The sequence below is a fragment of the Vigna unguiculata genome, chromosome 7, assembly GCF_004118075.2.
Source record: "Vigna unguiculata cultivar IT97K-499-35 chromosome 7, ASM411807v1, whole genome shotgun sequence".
Taxonomy (NCBI): domain Eukaryota; kingdom Viridiplantae; phylum Streptophyta; class Magnoliopsida; order Fabales; family Fabaceae; genus Vigna; species Vigna unguiculata.
In genome coordinates this window covers 14,321,262-14,341,258 of record NC_040285.1, presented here as the reverse complement: position 1 = coordinate 14,341,258, position 19,997 = coordinate 14,321,262, and positions in this window count along the sequence as shown.

The window sequence follows — 19,997 nt, the reverse complement described above, 5'->3', positions numbered from 1 at the left end:
AATTTTAAAATATTATGAATTAGTATTTCTAAATTATATAATTCAAAAATATATTTTATTTCACACAACATAAATTTTTTTACTTTATTAGAAAGGTGTTGATAAAAAGTATGGAATGTTAGAAGGAAACTATGGCATGTGGGTTATGATTAAGAATTGTGAATTAGATTAAACGGATGAATTTTCAAATGAGACACTTTGTTGAGTTTATCTTGCGTTGAGTTGAGCAAGGTCTATTTTATATTGAGTAGCATTTCAAATTAGACACTTTGTTGAGTTTATCTTGCGCTGAGTCGAGTTAAGCAAGGTATGTTTTATATTAAGTAGAATTAGGCATAGTCTTTAGCATAGTTAAGTCAGGTCGATGTTGGATTGAGTCAAATTGAACTCATATCAAGTTCATATCATACCATATTACTTCAATTTAATACAAGATCAACTAGGAACAACCATCGCTTTCCCTATTGGACATTGTTAGGAACAACCACTGGGAACAACTATTGCTTTTTCGAGGTCCGATAGCATGGTTAGGAACGATGACCGCGTTTCTGAGGTATTGTCTATTTTGGAACGAGGAATTCTATCATGGTTTTGTTCTTTAAAGGCACCTCGGAGGGTGGAGGGAGAAAAGAGTATTTAAACTGTGTTTGATATCGAAGTGAGACTTATTGAATGTATTGGAACATATGCAAATAGTAAAAATTATTAAATAAAAACTAATTTATAATTAATGTAAAATATTTGAAGATGAATTTACAATTTAAAATATTTAAAATATTTAAAAATTAAATAAAGTTTTCTTATAATACCAAATCCACTTTTTGACATAATTTTTAAGTCCATTAATTTAATAAAACAACAATAAAAGAATATATTTAGAGTGGATTGATTAACTCATTAGTAGTTTGTAATGCTTAAGAAAAAGTAGAGGTAGAAGCGAAACATTGTTATGACATAGGAAGCCATGGTTCTCCCAAAATTTTTGGAATTTATCTATTAGGTATATATTTATATATATTTTTAAAATATATTTATATATTATTTATATTAAGTTTATATTATGAAAATTTATAATAAAAATTAAAATAAAGATAAAATAAAAAATTTAATGGAGATATTGATTTATAAAAGAGATTAAAGTTTTTTTTATGGTTATAAGATTTTTTCACCATTTAAATAATCATGACAATGTATGAGGAGAAAGAGATAAAAAGAGATAGATTGAGAAACAGAGGTTGTGGATAGAGATGACAAATAAACCCGTCCTCATGGGTATTGCCCGAACCCGTCCCCGTTTTGACGGAGAATCCCCGCATTGACTGGGTATGGGTATGGGGATTCCCCGACTTTTTCAATTGGGTATGGGTATGGGTATGGGGATTCTCCGACTTTTTTAATTGGGGATGGGGATGGGGATGGATATGGGGATGTACATATCTCCACCATAATACCCATCCCCGCCATATCTTCGTTTCAGTTTAAATTATTATAATTAATTAAGTAACCACATATATATATATATATATATATATATATATATATATATATATATATATATATATATATATATACATACTTTCTATTTTTTATTTTTTCTAATTGTTTGGTTTGTCATGAAACTCATTTGCATCTCCAATATATTTTTTATCTTATCATAAACTTTATGTAATTATATTAAAATGATGTATGTAAATTTAAAAAAATTTATGTCTCACATTTGAATATTTCTATTATGTTTTAATATTTTTATTTATTGTATATTTTCCTTTCACATGAGAATGTTTAATACTCTCAATTTAAATGTTTAATAGCATAAACCTTTAACTTACTAGGTAATATAAAAAAAATTCTTTACTTATTATTATTATTATTATTATTAATTTTTGTTTCATTTGAAGAACTTTTTTGTTTCGTTAAAACAATTCTCTATTTCTATTGAGTATATATGTTGATAAATTTTTATTAGATCTCTAAGGTATTTTTTATCTTATCATACCCTTAATTTTACATTGTTTTCCTTTGTGCGATTTCTTTCAATAGTCTCTCAAATTGTTTCAAAGACACACATTTTTTAATTTTATAATATTTTTATTTGTTGTTTATTTTCATCCTGTAAAATATTATTTCGATATATTTTATTTAATTATTTTTTATTTTATAACTTATTATCAATCATACTGTAATTTTTTCACTATAATTGTATAAATAACTTTTATTTACTACAATATAAAAATTTAATGTAATTGTCATGAATATTTTTTTATCACCATCCAACATATAATGGAGTTTAAAAGATACAATATTTATGTCAAAATTTTATTATTATGTTTATTATTTGTTCTTTGTGTCATTTTGATCAAGTGATGTATTAACACTTTAATTAGTGTATAAAGAAGAGATTCATTAGAATTTAAAAAATTGAAGTAAAAAAACATTTAAAATTTATTTTAATTTGAATATTTATTTTACTTTTATATTTTTAAAAAATATTTTTGAATTTTATCAACTAGGTTTCATTAATGTTTGCAAATTGGTATTCTAATCTAAAATGTAAATAATTATAATTTATTTCAAAGTATTTGATATCGAAATTGAATATTTGATAATATTATGTTTCCTTTACCGTAATTTTTTATTATTTTATAAAAATTAATTAAAATTTATGTTGAAGTAGTAAGGAAATGGGTACGGGTATGGGTACGAGATTATACCCGTTACCCAGTGGAAATGGGGATGAGATAAACCTTTGATACCCGTTGGGTTTGGGTATTGGGATGAAGATGAATTTTTTTTACAGGAATGGGTATAGGATAGTGAAATTCGTCTCCGTCCCGCCCCGTTGCCATCCCTAGTTTTGGAACACATAGATTGAGATTGAAGTATACATTCTCCCATGATCTCTCACAAATCAAGGTTAATATCTTATTATGATTTATGTATGTTAGATTTATGGTTCTTCTTAGTATGTTTCTCCCAAACTAGTATAAACCCTAATTATGATTTTATGAATTATTTTATGAAATTGGTATGAACCCTAATTATAATTTTTTTCAAATTAGTACAACCCTTAATTATGAAATGTGTTTTGTGTTTTCCACTGTCTATGGTAAATTTTTTAAAAGTTTTGAATTTATGCAGTGTTGCTTATTTAATTAAAGTGGTATGAGTTTTGTTATGTTTTGTAATGTGATAATTGTGATTTGTGAAGATAAATTTTATCTTTTTCTAAAGAGGTGAGAGATGATAAATTTATATTAGAAAAAATATGATAAAGAGTAAAATAATTGATTATTCTTTTAAAGAGGAAGATTTGTGATAAAAATGAAAAAAAATAACTAAACTTGAGATATGAGAACCAAGAATTCAAAACAATAAAAAATAAATCTCTAAATGTCCTAGAGCTACATATAATGAATTTAAAAATTCATTAGAACGCGATCTAGGAAAAACGTCATCAAATATGATAATACCTACCAAATCAAATTGATGAGGTACGAATGACTTATCTAGAATGATATTTGTGATATGGTATCATGATATAACAGTGAATGATAATCATATATTTTTGGATTCTACTATTATATGTACTTATTTTAAGTAAAAGAAATGAAGAGAGAAAATAGAAAATTTTTTTTAACTTAAAAATAATTATATTTAAAAAATATAATTTGGCACACCTACATATTTTGTACAAATTTTGCTATTGAAGGGACGCATGATTTGGTTTCGATTTCTAAAAAGTACATTCGAAAAGAAACAAAATAAAGTATATTCTTTATAGATGATTTTTATTTTCTATCATGTAAATAAATCACACCTCATGTTTACAATTTACTTTCATCAACTTAATAAATATTTACTTCAGATAATAACTCTCCAACTAGAGGTGAGATGATCACACCTCAATTAAAGATGTTACATCGAGGTTGAGGTTGAATAAAAAAAGTAGTAAAAAAAATATAAAAATCATAAATTTAATAGATGAAAAGATGTGAAGAGAATTTATAAATAGAATTTAAAAATTTATAATTTTAAGTAATAAAATTTCATTTTTCTTTAAATTCTCTTCCCAAACACCATAATTTATTTTAGGTTTAATAATGTTTTTAGTCCTCATTTTCGAGTCAAAATCTCAAAATAGTATCCAAATTTTTAAAAGTCTCAAATTGGTCCCCTTTTTTGTTAAAACGTCTCAAGTTTACCCTTTCTGTTAAATCTGGCTAGACGGCGTTAAATGGGGTGCCACTTGTCAGTTCCTTGATTTTTTGATTTTTTTTTTGATTTTTGATTTTTTTTTTTAAAAATTGCCATGTGTCAAGCTGTCATCGTGCCACGTGGCAGTGACAAAGTTATGTGGCAGTGACAATGACACATGTCAGTATTATGCCCGATGTCATTTTCTTAGTCTCAATTTGGTCCCTTTATTTTAATTTTTGTCTCAATTTACTCCCAATTTTTGTAAAAATTAACAATTTTGTCCCTTTCCAAATTGAAATCAAATTTAATTTGTATATAAATATACACAAATATTTCTATCAAAATTGATATTTCAAGTAAATATTTTTAACCAAATTAAGTTCATTTAATTAATATTTTACATTGAACTTTATTTAATATTGTTTTAAAGTTGTTAATAGAAAATAATGTTAATAGAAAAAAAATTCATAAATTAACTAGTTCGTGTAACAATAAAAAACATATAAATTTAAAATTTGAAAACAATTTTAAGTAAAGTTAAATGTGAAACACAATTTTAAATAAACTTAGATATGTTAAAAATATATAACAAATATACCAATTTGAATAAAAATATCAAATTTAATAAAAATATTTGTATAACATTTATAAAAAATTAATTTTTGTTTTAATTTGGAGAGGGATGAAATTGATTTTTTTTTACAAAAGTAGAGACTAAATTGAGACAAAAATTAGAATATGGGGACCAAATTGAGACTAAGGAAATGACACTTGGCATCATACTGACACGTGTCATTGTCACGGTTACATCACTCTATCACTGTCACGTGGCACGATGACAACTTGACACGTGGCAATTTTTTTAATTTTTTTTTAAAAATTCAAAAAAAAATGAAAAAATTCAAAAAATCAAGGAACTGACATGTGATATCCCATTTAATGCCGTCTAGCTAGACTTAACAGAAAGGGTAAACTTGAGACATTTTAACAAAAAAAGGGACCAATTTATAATTAAACCTTTATTTTATTTATACAAATAATTACTTTTCTAAAAATTCTAAAAATAGAGTTATCTTTTCTTTTCTTAATCATGATTACAGTGAAATGTTTAAACCGGTATCGCTTTCCCTTGAGTTAAGATTTCCAATTAGAATGTAATGCAATGCATATCTTATTTCTTCATTTCACAGGCATCGTCTTAACCAAATACACATATGTGGCTTTAAAATAACTCATTTTTTCAAAAATAAATTATTTTATTTTTTAACTTTTAAAAAAATCATATTTTAGAGAGTGGGAGTGAGAGAAATCGTGACACTGTACGAAAAAAGTTGCAAACAAATAGACATGGTGCACGGGTGCTGATAAACTAATAAGTTTAAGTTAATGCTATTCCATTACATGAGTGGAGAAATCAAGTTGGTCTTTCAGAGAACGATAATTGTGATGACACAATTTAGGGATGCGAAGAGTTAAATATGATTTTGATCTCTTGATTTTTAGTGAAAATTTGAATTAGTTTATTTTTGAACCTTTAAATTAATTTAGTCTCACATCTTTAGAAGTAATTGAATTTAGTCTTTTTATATCCAAATTTTGTTAAGTTTATTTGACGTATTTGAAACGTCAAATAAGTCTAATAACATAATCTATTTAAAATGACTAAATTTCATATTTTTAAAGTTGAAAGACTAAATTAAGTCAAAGTTTCAACGAAAGACTAATTTCAATTTTTACTAAAATTAAGAACCAAAAACATATTTAACTCCAAAATAAATGCATAAAATTTTTGAAGGTACTAAATACATAAAACACATTAAAATCATAATATATATATATATATATATATATATATATATATTAATACTCTAAGTTCTATCACTGAAGGAGGATGCACAAGACTTCTTCATTTTCTCATATTCCAAAACATATATGAACCAACATGAATAAACCCAAGAAAAAAAAATGAAATCTTAGTTGCAAGTTTTTTGCTTGAAAGACTTTTCTTTGACTTTCAAGAACATTTAAATCTTTTATCTGTCTACCATTTCAGTCATCTAAACAAGACCTAAGAAAAAAATGGAAAAATACGTACCATTTTGGCATTCAAGAACTCATAAATCTTTGATCTTGTCTAGTATTTCATTCATCTAAACAAAACCAAAGTTAAAAATAAACATGAATATATTCGATGAGAAAGAAGAAAACAATCGATAGTTGAGTAAATATCAAAACTTTGATCACAAAAGAAAAAATAAAAAAATACATACCATAGTGATTCTTGAACAAAAAGTTTTATGCTTTAGACTCTTATGTGTGTGACCTTCGAGAACTCTTCAATCTTTGATCTTATCCAAGAGTTCATTGATCTCAAAGAGAATAAAGTTAAGATCAAAACATAAACGAAATTGGTATTTAAAAACTTTGTTAGGTCAAAAAGAAGAAAGTTCTTTAAAAATTGAAACTTTGTCAAGAATAAAAAAAAAAAATGGATAAATGCATACCATTGTGATTGTTGAAGACGTCTTAAAGAATGCTAAGAAAGAAGATAGTACCAAAAAAAATTCAAACTTTGTTAGTAAACTTTGAATAAGAGAATATAAAAAAATTATACAATTTCTTGGGAAAAAAGAAAAGTAAATTTTTTTGTTTCAAAAGAACTCAAACAAGTATAATAAAATAGACCGACAACGAGCAAATATAAATTTAAGGTAGTTAAAAATCAATTGAGATCTTTTTTTGGCTTAAATATACATTTGGTCCTTATTTTCATTTTTTATTATTCAATTTGGTCATCATCTAAGTGTTGTGTTCAATTAGGTCCTTGTTTTCGTCAAATTTTGGTCAATTTGGTCCTTTTTACTAATGGTGTTTAAATAGCTAACGTTTTTGAACAATACATGTTACTTGTCACCTCCGAGTTTTTTATTTATTTTTCTTTTGAGTTTTTTTTTTTAATTTAAAAATATTTATCCACATGTCAAGTCATAATTGTGCCACGTGTTAATGTTAGTGTCATGTGTCAATTTGTGGTTGTGTTATTTTTTGTGTGCTCAATTTAGTATCCACATTCATTAATTTTGTTCAATTTAGTTCTTATATTCGTTATTTTTGTGCACTTTTGTCTCAATTTTGGTTAAAATGAATCAATTTTGTCCATTTCAAATTAACACCAAATTTAATATCTTTTATAAAATTATAGTAATATTTTTTCTAAAATTTTACATTTTTATTAATTACTTTTAAAATTCATTTAAAAATTATTAAATTTAATTATAAATTGAATATAATTCTTAGATTTAATTGTTACATAGAATACAATTCTTTAAAATATTATTAGAATATAATTATTAAATGTTTTCTTTTAATATTTATATTCTAAAATATTGATGCTTTTAAAATTGATATTCAAAAATATTAGAGATATTTTAGAAAAGTAAATTAATATTTATAAAATTAAAATTAAAATATTAAATATTTTAGATTTTAATAACTAAAATGCAATAAAAATATTAAATATTTTAGATTTAAATGTCAATTTTACAAATGTTAATATATATTTTTAAAAAATTTAATAATTATATTTTAATAATATTTTAAATAATTATATTCTATTTAACAATTGAATCTAAGAATTATATTTAATTAATAATTAAATATAATAATTTATAATTGAATTTCAAAAATAATTTAAATTTTAAAAATAAATATATAATATTGGTAAAAAATTAATTTTGGTCTCAATTTGAAAGAAAAAAATCATTTCATTTTAACAAAATCTAGAACTAAATTTAACAAAAATAGCGAATATAGGGGTTAAATTGAAAAAAAAATAATAAATATTGGAACTAAATTGAACAAAAAGAAATAATACAATAACAACCTGACACATGACACTAACATTGACCCATGACACAATTATGACTAGACACATGGACACTTGTTTTGAAATTAAAAAATTTATAAAAATATAAAAAACCAAGAGTTGACACATGACGTTTAATGTTCAAAAACCTTAACTATTTAAACATCATTAATAAAAATAATCAAATTGACCAAAATTTGACGAAGATGAGGATCTTCTTTATCGCAAAACAAAAATAAGGACCAAATTGAACAAACACAACAAAAATAGGGACCAAATGTGCATTTAAGTTTTTTTTTTTTGTTTACTTTAAGAATAAAAGAACAAAGATTATTCAAAATTTATAAATAATAAAATGATAGAATAATTATAAAAAATTAATTTCACTGTCTTTTGTTATCTAATTCATCTTCTTTAAGTTAACAAGTTTAATTACGCAAATCTACGAAATTATAAAATTGACTTAGTAATAAAATTAAAAAAACATGTGAGAAAAATTATAAAACTATTGAATTTCTGGATGAGAAAGAAGACACGATCAATTCTTCATACTTACATAGTAGTCCTTACATCTATTGTTAATGATAAATTGTAACACAATTTTACCAATATCCTTACTTTTAAAAGGTCATATAACTAGAATTAAAATTATAAAATCATGATTTAGTTAATTAAAGCAAATTAGCATTAAGACAAATAAAAATAACTAACTAAATAATGTTAAAAAAAGTTATTCTAATTAAGTAACTACGTATCTATCAGTAAAACGTCTAGTCACTTATAATTTTAGATTGATAGGCACAAATTATCAACCAAGTTATAATTGTTATCAATGATTGTCCATTGATTTGATACATTTATTTATATGATTGATATCTATATGATTCATTACATTACTCTTTATGTAAATATTTGTATTAACTAAGTTGATTTGTTTCCTTTATGGATTACATGTTATATCTATCATTAGAACTCTTTCTATCAATAATAATACACAAATGAGTTGCTCCATATTCTCTCATTCTCTATTCTCTATTGTCTCTTCTATTCTCTTTTATCTATTATTCTCTCTATTATTCGCTTTATTTCATAACACGTTATCAGTACGATGCTCCAACCAATTGAGGACTAGTGGAAGCTTTTTATCTCTAACGACAGTGCTCTGCGTGTCTCAATGGAGGCTCTTTCTAATCCTTTCTCAATTTATAATTTTACCTTATATTCTTCTTCTTGTGATAAGAATTGTTTGAATTTATCAATTTTCATCTCTGTCTTATTATTTTTATTTTTATTATGACGATGGATATTATTATTATTATTATTTTGATGATTTTTATTATTTTATGTGCTAGTTCTAAACACGTGAAACGTTGCAAATTTTGGATTTGTGACCCTTGATATTACAAGGAAGAATTTCTTATATTGGATTTTAAATGTAGAAATATATTTAGATGAATGGATATTGGGATACCATTAAATAAAGAAATAAAACATCTAAGCAACTAATTTGCTCATGCGACAAAAATAGTGTGAAAAAAGATTTCACAAATATTATGAATTTATTTCATGCCTATGTATGGCTGGCTGGACAAAGCAATAAAGCTTTTGATGAAAAATCATGAGATCCACCTAATCTGCTCCATTCCCAGAAGTGAATGCAGCAATAAATATTATGAATTTATTTCATGCCTTTGTATGGCTGAACAAAACAATGAACTTTTGATAGAAAATCATGAAACATGTCTAAATTGGTTATGCTCCATTCCCAGAAGTGAATGCAGCAACATTTGATTTATATTTTCATGATCGTGATTGTGATATTGATTATGGACATGGCTACAAAGAAAATTTCAAAGACACATCTTGTCATCAGAAGTGGCACAATAATGTGAAAAAGGGAAAATGAAAATGTGAAAACATTGACAAAAAGATGAAAGTATATATTATCATTACAGTGGTAAAGGCCATTTGAGTTGTACTTATTGTACACCAAAACATCTTACAAATAATGAGAAGAACATCTAAACACATTTTGCTTATGAAGATGGTGATTCTGATTATTGCCATATGGATGTTACTCATCTTGATATTATTATTTTTTTTGCTAAAGCAAATGGAAGCATTGATCACCTCATTGATTATGAGAGTGTTAAAAAAAATCTCACATTGATATTTACGTTTATATGAAAAACGAATGTTTGCACTAGTACCAAAGGATACGTGTCTTATTGATAGTGCAACAACTTACACAATTCTCAAGAGTAATAAAATTTTCTCTTGTTTGATAATGCGAAACATCAATGTTAATATTATTTATAGTACTACAAATATATTTGAAGACTCTAGAAGAGCTATTATACTTCTACCAAAAAGTTGAATAGAAACTTATTATGTTTCAAAGATATTTGTCTAAATAGATATTATATTGAGACAAACAATGAAAAAGATATGAAATATCTTTATATCTCTACGATTGAGTTGAAAAAAAAAGTATATTGGAGAAATTATCAACATTCTCTTGTGGTTTGTACTACACGTATATTAGTACAATTGAAATGCATGTCATAGTAAACAATAAGTTTATGAATGAAAATGAATGTCTTGTTTGACATGATCAATTGGATGATTTGTACTACGCATATATTAGTACAATTAGAATGCATGTCATGGTAAACCAAAAGTTTACGAATCAAAATGAATTCCTTGTTTGGTATGATCATTCGAGTTATCCTGGATCTATTATGATGCGAAAAAAAGGGTTGAAAAACTCATGTTGACATCCACTTAGGAGTCAAGAAACTTCTTCAGACCAATGAGTTTTCATGTATTATACGTTCATAGAAGTTGATAATTAGACCATCACCAAAAAAATTAGAAATGAGTCAATCTCATTTTCAGAACGAATACAAAGTGATATTTCTGGTCCAATACACCCACCATGTGGAACATTTATATATTTCATGATTTTAAATGATGCATCAACTAGATGGTCACATATTTGTTTATTATCAACTCACAATCAAGTAATTGCAAAGTTATTAGTACAGTTAAGAGCTCACTTCCCAGATTATCCGATTTAGAAAATCTTTTTTGATAATATTGGTGAAATTACATCTCATGCTTTTCATGAGTATCGTATATCAATTGGAATTGAAGTTAAGCATCTAGCAGCACATGTTGATACTCAAAATAGACTTGCAAAATCATTACTATACGAGAGCTAATCTTCCAATGGCTACTTGGAAATATGCAATTTCGCATGTTGCATTATTGATTCACATCAAGCCAATAAGTTATCACAAATACTCTATTTTGCAATTGGTTTTTGGTCAGTGACCTAATATTCTCATGTAATAATTTTTGAGTGTGGTGTATATGTTTCAATTTCTCCACCAAAAAGGATTATGATGGGTCCTTAGAGATGATTGAGAATATATGTTGGATATGATCCTCCCTCAATAATAAAATATCTTGAATTACCAACAAGAGACTTATTTACAGTTTGACTTTGTGACTGTCACTTTGATGAATAAGTTTTTCCAACATTAGGGGGAGAAAGAAAAAATATTGAGAAGAATATTGGTTGGAATGAATTATCATTATCTTATCTTGATCCTCGCACAAAAGAATGTGAACTAGAAGTTCAAAGGATAATTCATTTACAAAATTAGTCTATCAATTACCAAATATTCTTATTGACAGAAAGGTTAATCAAATTATATATACCAACTGCTAATGCTTCGAGTATATTTGATATTATTTCATAATACACCTGAAGCATGGTAGGCTTGTTAGTTCCAAAGACACGTTTGAAGAGTGGTAGGCCTATTGGTTCCAAAGATAAAGACTCTTGAATGAGAAAGGGAGCTAAAATGCAAAAGGACATAATCGAAAAGGTTGAAATCCCAAAATATTCATTTGACATAATTAATGGTTCGGTTCCAGAAGAACCTCAGGTACCTGAAATTGTTGAAAATGATGAAATCTCAATAAATTATGTCATGAATCATATAATATGGAGCCAAAATGAAGTTAACATTGACGAAACTTTTACTTATGACATAGCGATGAATGCTATGAATGACAATGAAGATCAATAAGCAATGATCATTGAAGATTATCGACAAAGAAAAGATTGGCCAAAATGAAAATATGCAAAGAAGCATAATTATATTTGCTTGCTAAATGAAAGGTTTTTGGACGTATAGTTCGCACACTTGAAGTTGTGAAACCCGTTAGGTACATATGGATTTTTGTGCAAAAATCAAATTAAGAATGATGAAATTGTTAGATACAAAGCACAATTGGTTGCTCAAGGTTGTTCACAAAACCTTGTATTGATTTGTGAAAAAAAAAACATATTCACTAGTATTGGATGCAACAACATTGCAATATTCAATTATCCTAGTTGCACAACAAAGTTTGCATTTACATCTAATGGATGATGTTACAACCTATTCGTACGATTCTTTTGAGAATCATATTTATATGAAAATTCCTGAAGAATTTTATTTGCCCAACAAGATAAATTCTAAAGAGGTTATTCAATAAAATTGAATATGCTCTTTTATTGATTAAAGTAATCAGGACATGTGTGGTATAACCATCTTATTGAGTACTTATTAAAAGAAGGATATAGAAAAATGATCCTATTTGTTCTTGTATTTATATGAAAAGATCCAAAAATGAATTTGCCATAATTATTGTTTATGTAGATGACATAAACATCGTTGGAACTCCTAATGAGCTCACAAAGGCAATTGATTACTCAAAGAAATAATTTGAGATGAATGATCTTTGAAGGGCAAAGTCTTATTTGAAATTAGAAATTGAGTATTTAAATAAAGGTGTTTTTATACGTTAAGAGGCTTATATAATTAAGGTGCTTAAAATGTTCTAAATGGACAAGTCATGTCCATTATGCACTCCAATAGTTGTGAGGTCGTTAGATGTTGATAAACTCTTCTTAGACCTCAATAAAATGATGAAGATCTTCTTGGTCCAAAAGCACCATATCTTAGTGTCATAGAAACACTAATGTATCTTGCTAATGATACTCTATCTAATATTGCATTTGCTATAAATTTGTTAAGAAAGATATAGTTCTTCAACTACAAGAAGAAAATAGTTTGGAGTAAAACATATACTTTGTTACTTTAAGGGTACTACAAATATGAGCTTATTCCATCCAAATGATTCAGATTTAGACCAATGGGTTATGTATATGCATATTATTTTATATATTCTCACAATGTCACAATGGTTGATCACAACAAGATGTTTGTTCACATGTGGTAGCACAATGGTTTCATGAAGGTATATGAAACAAACCATAGTAACAACATCGTCTAATCATACAAAATTACGAGGAAAGTTGTGAATATGTTTGGTTAAGGTCTATAATAACATGTGCAAGAAACTTGTGACTATCTCCGACAAAGATGGAATCAACAACCATATATGAAGACAATAATGTATTGTTCAATTGAAAGGATGATATAAATATCCAAAAATTCATTCATGTGAAAATATGGCAGGTCTATTTATGAAGTTTTTGCCAAGAAGAACTTTTGAATAAATGATTCACAAGTTCAGACTCCATCACCTTAATGATGTAAGTTTACACGAGGGGGAGAAATATAATATGTGATGAACAATATTGTACTTTTTTTCCTTCACTACGTTTTTTTTATCCCAAAGGGTTTTTTCTAGTAAGGTTTTAACGAGGCACATTCTTTTATCGATGGACATTCAAGGGGGAGTGTTATGAATTAATGATTGTCCATTGATTTGTTTACTCATATGATTGATACCTATATGACTCATTACTCTTTATGTAAATATTTGTATTAACTAAGTTGATTTGTTTCCTTTATGGATTACATGTTGTATATATAAATAGGACTCTTCCTATCAATAATAATACATAAATGAGTTGCTCCCTATTCTTTCATTCTCTATTCTCTATTGTTTCTTCTCTTCTCTTTTATCTATTATTCTCTCTATTATTCGCTTTATTTCATAACAATAATACTTTAAGTTGATTTTTTTCCCAACTCATTATTAAAGTACCTGCCTAAATCAAGCATGACAAGTGATAATGAAAGTAAATTTCAAATTATCCTAATATTTAGTAATACAAGTTTGATGTCTTTCTTTAGCTTCAACTCTTTCTAAACCCACTTAAGCAAGGGTCTTAATTCTGGTTGAACCAGAATATTCTCATTTCTTGAATTTTTTTTAATAAACTAAAAGCAATTAATAAGAATAATAAGTATCAAAATATAAGAAAAAAGTAGGGTAAAAAATGTAGGACATTTATAAACCATAATAACCAGAGAGGCGCATTGGCATCATTCCATACTTGTGCTGAATGATTTTATATTAGAAAAATAATACATTAACAAAGTCATTTTTAATAAAATTTAACAAATTACTAAATAAGGTAAAAAATATTATTTGTATTACTTCCTTTTCATTAAAAAATAAAAAAATTAATTTATTTTAATCCTATTTATAAAATATTTGTCAAATTTATTAAAAAAAATTGTCAAAAACTCATTTTTCTACTAATATCTTAAAAATTTGATTAGACATTTGATTATGAATTGTAAAATAATTTATTAAAAGACTACACGGATAAGTGATTGTTAAATTTAGGTTAAATTATTCTTTTTGTCCCTCTATTTGTCAAGTAATATCAGTTTGGTCATCAGGTTTTTTGTTGTCTCAATTTGGTCCTCATTTTCTTAAAAATGATTCAATTTAGTCTTTACCGTTAGTTTGACCAGACGGTGTTAAAGTCAATGTACGTGTCAATTTCTGTTTTTTTTTTAATTTTTTACACGTGTCACTTCACAATTGTCACATGTCAAAATGACTCAATTTGATACCTATATTTGTTTTTAGTTTCAATTTAGACCCATTTTTTTTTGTAAAAATGAAGTAATATTGTCCCTCCTTAAATTGACACCCAATTTACTTTTTTATAAATCTTATGGTGATATTCTTACTAAAATTAACGTTCTTATTAAATATTTCTATACATATTTTAAATTAACTTTAAATTATATACAAAACATTAGACTTTTGTTTTTATTTTGAACTTGAAATTTAGTTTTTAAAAGTGACAAGTTATTTGATTTTTAATCTTCACTAAGTTTGTATAATATGATACACTTGATGCCTTTATATATGATGAATGTAAGACCCACTTTAATTTTGTCCTAAAATTTAAGGGTCTCTCTTAGTCAGTTGGGCCTAAGGCTGGCCCATAGGGCATCCCAAAACCCCTAAACCAGCCTAACCTTCTCATGTTCTGTCCACTTTGCAAAATTAGCCATCTTACTCCTTTTTTTCCCTCAAACAGTGCTCTGCTAGGGCTCGAAGCTCATTTATATTCAAGTCAGCTCAACCTCATTCTCTGTTCCACCTCTTGAGTATGCTCCTGAAGCTGTTGGGTTCCGTAGGTGCCTGTGCTTTCCACTAGCATCTGTCCAGGTGAGGGAAGCTAGGATTTTTCATGCTTTTATAAATAATGTGTCCTTTTTTGTTTCTGTTGGGTGCTCTTGATAATTTGTTGTGCTTTTGATGGTGTGAAAATAATCGGTGTATTATTTCTGGATGAATTTTTTGCTTTGCATGCGTGAGAGCAGGTGAGATCTGCTATGCTCGCCTAAGCGAGCTGTTTCTCGCCCAAACGGGAAGCTCTCGCCTAAGCGAGAATGGCAGTAACTCGCCCCCTTTTAGTTTCGAGTGCTCGCTTGAGCAAAGGCCTCTTTCTTGAGCGAGTTGGGCTAGCTTGAGCGAGAACTCGAAGTACTCTCTGTTTTCAATCTCGCTTAAGCGAAAGTTTTTCGCTTGAGCGAGAGACCCTGTTGCCTAAGCGAGAGCTCCTTAACTTGAGCGAGATTGACAGTTGTTAAATGCTTGTATGCTCCCATGATTGATTTGTTTACTCTTTTAAAGCATGAAATATGATGCCAACGTTTTATTCAACGTGCTTGTGTTTTCTTAAATTTTTGCTGTTTGGGATTTGGTGTTTTTACATGTTGAAACCATTAAAAAGCTGTCAGTTTAACTTAAGCGAGGGATTTTAGCTTAAGCGAGATCAGTCTCGGTTACACGAGAATTTCTAGCTTAAGCGAGATCAGTCTAGCTTAAGCGAGAATTTCTAGCTTAAGCGAGATCAGTCTAGCTTAAGCGAGAATTGCTGCAGAATTTTAATTCGTTACTTTAACTTGAACTTGTGGATTGATTCAATTACTTTTAAAAGCATGAATTGGGCGAATGGGTATGAGTAGAATGGTTTATGGTATGTGATTGATAAGTTTAACATGACCTTGGCATGTGACTAGTATGAGATGGTTGGTAATCAAAGTGGCATGGTGTCGATATGAATTACACTTCTATATTCATGAATTGGGAATGATGATTTGGAATGGATTCAACATGGAACATGTATGATGATGGATTATAAAGGTTGGCATGAGATTTATAAGCATGATAAATATTACTGTTTGTTTGAATATGTATAGTATGTGGTGAGTACATAATTCCTTGGAATCTCTAGGTGAGATTTCAGGGTCGTGCTTCAGTGGTCGGGACGTAATTCCATGACCCATGTTAGTGGGTGTCCATGGTGGTGCCCCATCTATATAATTTGGTAAGGATTCAAGGTAAGGATTGCATCCTGAGACTCTAAGGAGTCAGTTAGTCTCACTTAGAACGGACTGACTCTTGTGGTGAGAGTAGCAGGAGGCCTGAAACTCATTAAGGGCTAACCTTGTGTATGGGGGATTGATTCATTGTAACACTTGTAACACATAGCTCGGGGGTAAGCAGAAGTATTCACCACAAGTGCAAGCATCCGCTGAATCCGACCAGGTTATATGTATCCGGATGAGTCGAGTCAAGTCTTAGTGTATTGATTTGAAGGTCATAACATGCTTGGATGATGTATGCATATTGGACTATGAAAGTATATCTGATTGCATGATAAAATCTTTTTGGCTCTAGCTTACCCTTGCTTGTTTGATTGCCTTGTATGTTGTTCTTCTACCTTTGCGATGATCATCAATTTATTGATGGGAGCAGATGCGAGAGGTACTCGAGGTCAACAGGGAAGAGATGATTCCGCTGCATAGTCTACTTGGGCTGGACTTTATGTTTTATTTGGGCTTTTCTTTAGGGCTAAGACCCGTGTATTGTATTACCCCTAAGGCTTTATTTCGAATACCGGCTATCTCTTACTCCTTTTGGATTGTAGGCTTTGTAGTGAGCTTTAGTATTTTCTTTTAAGTACCTTAGATAACTGTAAGGAGTGACTTTATACTCCGCAACTTGGCTCTTTATATTATCCGGTGTAAGATTTCATTTAATTATGTTATTATTTAAATGGGATGTTACAATGAAGAAATTGTTAATTTTTGAAATTAAGTTTGGGGTTTAACTTTGTTTAATAATAAAATTAAAAAAAAAAACTTGTTTAAAAATATTTCTACAAATATTTAATAAAAATGTCAATTTTATTAGGAATATCATCATAAGTCGTATACAAAAATTAAATTGAGTGTCAATTTAAGGAAGGACAATATTGCTTCATTTTAACAAAAAATGAGACTAAATTGAAACTAAAAACAAATATAGGGACCAAATTAAGTAATTTTGACATGTGGCACAACTGTGAAGTGACACGTGTACAAGATTAAAAAAATTAAAAAAATTTAAAAAAATAATTAAAAATAATTAAAAAAACCAGAAATTGACATGTGACTTTGACTTTAACACCGTCTGGTCAAAATTAATGGCAATGACCAAATTGAATCATTTTTAAGAAAATGAGGACCGAATTGAGACAACGAAAAATTTGAGAATCAAACTGATATTACTTCACAAATTGAGGGACGAAAAGAGTAATTTAACCTTAAATTTATGACTTTGACATTTTAATAATTGTAATATACAAGGGTTAGTTAGAATAGATGAACATATCCTCAGCAATCCTATTTTATATGATAATAACCTCTTGAAAAACCCTTCATCTAACTGCATTTGTTACAACTAGGGATGACAACGAGGCGAGGCGGGAACGAGTTTTGCTTCTCATACCCATCCCCGTAGAAAAAATTCATCCTCATCCCCGTATCCAAACCCAATGAGTATCCAACTTTTGTCTCATTTCCATCCCCATCAGGTAACGAGTATAATCTCGTACCCATACCCGTACATGTTTTCTTAATACTTCAATATTAATTTTAATTAATTTTTATAAAATAATAAAAAAATACAGTAAAACAAACATAATATTATCAAATATTCAATATTAGGAGAATGATTGTTTCTTCAATATGAAATACTTTAAAATAAATTATAATTATTTACATTTTAGATTAGAATTCTAAATAAAATTTCATAAGAACCAAAACATTTATTAAATATGCAGCCATTAATGAAACCTAGTTGACAAATTTTTAAAATATTTTAAAAAAAATATAAAAGGGAAAAAAAATTCAAATTAAAATATATTTTAAATGTTTGTTTACTTCAACTTTTTAAATTCTAATGAATTTCTTTTTTATACACTAATAAAAGTTATAATACATCACTTGATCAAAATGACGCAAAAGCACAAATAATAAACATAATAATAAAATTTTAACATAAATCTTGTATCTTTTGAACTCCAATATATGTTGGATGGTGATAAAAAAATATTTATGTCAATTACATTAAATTTTTATATTGTAGTAAAAAAAAATATTTATACAATTATAATGAAAAGATTACAGTATGATTCATAATGAGTTAAAAAATAAAAATAATTAGATAAAATATATCGAAATATGATTCTACATGATGAAAATAAACAATAAATAAAAATATTAAAAAATTAACAAATGTGTGTCTTAGATACAATTTGAGAAATCATTGAAAGAAATCGCACAAAGGAAAACAAATGTATAATTAAGGGTATGATAAGATGAAAAATACCTTAGAATGTATAATAAATAATTTTTTTTATATTAGCTATTAAATGAAAGGTTTATGCTATTAAACACTTAAATTGAGAATATTAAACATTCTCATGTGAAAGAGAAATATACAATAAATTAAAATGTTAACAAATAATAGTGGTGATGCGAATGAGTATCATGACAAACTAAATAATTAGAAGAAATAAAAAACAAAAAGTATATATATATATATATATATATATATATATATATATATATATATATGGGTTACTTAATTAATTGTGAATATTTTAATAATTTAAACAGGGATAAAGATATGGTGAGGACGGGTATTATGGGGGATATGTACATCCCCATACCCAATCAAAAAAGTCGGAAATTCTCCATACCCATACTCATACCCAGTGGAGATTTCCTGTCAAAACGGGAACGGGTTCGGACAATACCCATGTGGACGAATTTATTTGCCATCTCTAATTACACATATGATAAAACATATAAATTATAATTTTTTTAAGTGAATAAAATGTTTTCAAATTACAAAATTTACCATTTTTCTAGAAGAATATCAGTAACATAATTTTTATAAAAAAATATAAAAGATATTAAAATTAAAACTTACTTACAAGTGATATACTAAAATTGGTAAATGATTAAGTTAAATTAATAATATTTATTATTTTTTAATGTAAAAATAGCAAAAATAATTTTATTTTTCTAAATAGTTAAAAAAAAACTGTTTAACTTAAACCAAGTTGATTATTATATTGTAATTATTATTCTGAGTTAATTAAAATAATTTATATTTTATAACTCTCAAATAACATATAATTATAAAAGGATACCCTTACATCTAGTCTAGAATAGAGAAAAATATTGCTAATTTATATTTATAAAGTTTGGGAATGAGACCAATAAGGTCATAGCCAATCATATAACTTTTGGGTTCATCATTCATC